The 2,058-nt window shown below is 48.9% G+C and overlaps 1 protein-coding gene across 1 annotated transcript in view; it reads right to left on the bottom strand.

Moving 5' to 3' along the window:
- NLRP5 (NLR family pyrin domain containing 5) overlaps positions 1-2,058 on the bottom strand; it is a 59,208-nt gene that overhangs the window by 34,511 nt on the left and 22,639 nt on the right. The gene's annotated exons all lie outside the window — the stretch shown is intronic.

Raw genomic sequence — 2,058 nt, 5'->3', positions numbered from 1 at the left:
GGAGGGAGGGGCAGACTGGGGGGCAGCTGAGGATGTGTATACCATGGCCCCAAGTTCTACACCTGTTGGACAGGTGTGCTTCCCCTGTTCCATCCCTGGGTTTCCCCAAGCTCTGGGGGAATTCTTCTCTACATAAAGAGGGGAGTACATCCCTTGAGAAACAGATCCTGCCTGGAACCCCAGCTCTATAGAGCAGTGGTCCCCAACCTTTTCTGCTCCAGGAACAGGTTTTGTGGAAGACAGTGTTTCCAGAGATCAGGGTGGAAGGGGATGGTCTGGGGAGGATTCAAGCACATTCCAGTTTTTGTGCACTTGACTGTTATTACACTGTAATAGATAATGAAGTAACTATACAACTCGCCATCATACACAATCAGTGGGAGCCCTGAGCTGGCTTTCCTGCAACTAGACAGTCCCATCTTGGGGTGATGGGAGACAGTGACGGATTCTCAGGCATTGGAGTCTCATGAGGACCAGGCAACCTAGGCCCCTCCCACGCATAGTTCCCAAGAGGGCTCATGCTCCTGTGAGAATCCAGCACCACCTTTGATCTAGCAGGAGGCGGGGCTCAGGCGGTCATGCGAGCAATGGGGAGCAGCTGTAAATACAGATGAAGTGTCGACCCCCCCGCTGTACAGCCCGGTTCCTAACAGGCCACCGCGCCAGCCCATGGCCTGGGGGGGTTGGGGACCACCCCTGCTGGAGAGCATCTGTGATTTCATACAAGCTGTTGCTCAGCTTCCCCACCTGATAAATTTTTTGGGGGGACACAGTTTCACTCAGTCACCCAGGCTGGAGTGCAGTGGCATGATCTTGGCTCACTGCAACCTCCACCTCCCAGGTTCAAGCAATTCTCCAGCCTTAGCCTCCTGAATAGCGGGATTACAGGCACCTGCCACCATGCCCAGCTAATTTTTTTTTTTTTTTTAAGTTGAGACAGGGTTTCACCATGTTGGACAGGCTGGACTTGAACTCCTGACCTCAAGTGATCCGCCCACCTCTGCCTCTCAAAGTGTTGGGATTACAGGTGCGAGCCACAATGCCCAGCACACCTGATAAAGATTTAAGAATATGCATTCAATGTGAGAAAATGAAAGTTATCACAAACCATCATTATTTGATACCACCTGACATTTATCACAAAATGCAATTCTTTTACGCATTTACTTTTTGTTATCCCCTAGCTTACAATGTAAGCTCCATGAGAAAAATACCTTGTCTTTTTGCTTCAATACTTCTACCCTCTTCAGTTTCTGATGTCCACTAGGCACTCAAACACGAAAGAGATTCATATCCTGGGACCTTAAGTTTGCTGGTACTGCTGGGCGTGGTGGCTCACGCCTGCAATCCCAGCATGTGGATCACAAGGTCAGGTGGATCACAAGGCAGGAGTTCGAGACTAGCCTGGCAAACGTGGTGAAACCCTGTCCCTACTAAAAACACAAAAATTAGCTGGGCATGGTGGCGTGTACCTGTAATCCCAGCTACTCAGGAGGCTGGGGCAGGAGAATTGTGAACTGGGACCCAGGAGGTGGAGGTTGCAGTGAGCCAAGATCCCACCACTGCACTCCAGCCTGGGCTACAGAGCAAGACTGTCTCAAAAAAATAAACTTTGCTGGTACTACCATTTGCCTTAAAAAGGCAGCAGGAGTCTCTGCACAAATGTGTAATATAATGTCTAAGTCCATGCAAAATCTCCACCTGAAATCTACAACTTATATACTTCATTGTAGTTGTATCCTCTCAGTCTGTCCAAGATGGGTTCCAGAACATCCCCAAAGACATCAAAATCTACAGATGGCCGAGTGCCTGACGTAAAATGCTGTGACTGCATATGGCCTGCACACATCCTCCCAGGTACTGCAAGTCATCTCTGGGTGACTTGTAATGTCTAACACAATGTCTACACATTGCTTCATTTGTGTGGATTCAATGCACTGCTTGGCATGTGCCAAGTTCAGGTTTGCTTTCTGGATCTTTGTAGAATTTTCTCGATTATTCTGATCAATGGATAGTTGAATCCATGGACACAGAACCCGTGGACATGCAGAGCCATCT

The sequence above is a fragment of the Cebus imitator genome, unplaced genomic scaffold (genome assembly GCF_001604975.1).
Source record: "Cebus imitator isolate Cc_AM_T3 unplaced genomic scaffold, Cebus_imitator-1.0 Scaffold190, whole genome shotgun sequence".
Classification (NCBI taxonomy): Eukaryota; Metazoa; Chordata; class Mammalia; order Primates; family Cebidae; genus Cebus; species Cebus imitator.
The sequence above is the reverse complement of the archived record's forward strand: the minus strand, read 5'-3'. Positions and strand labels throughout refer to the sequence as shown.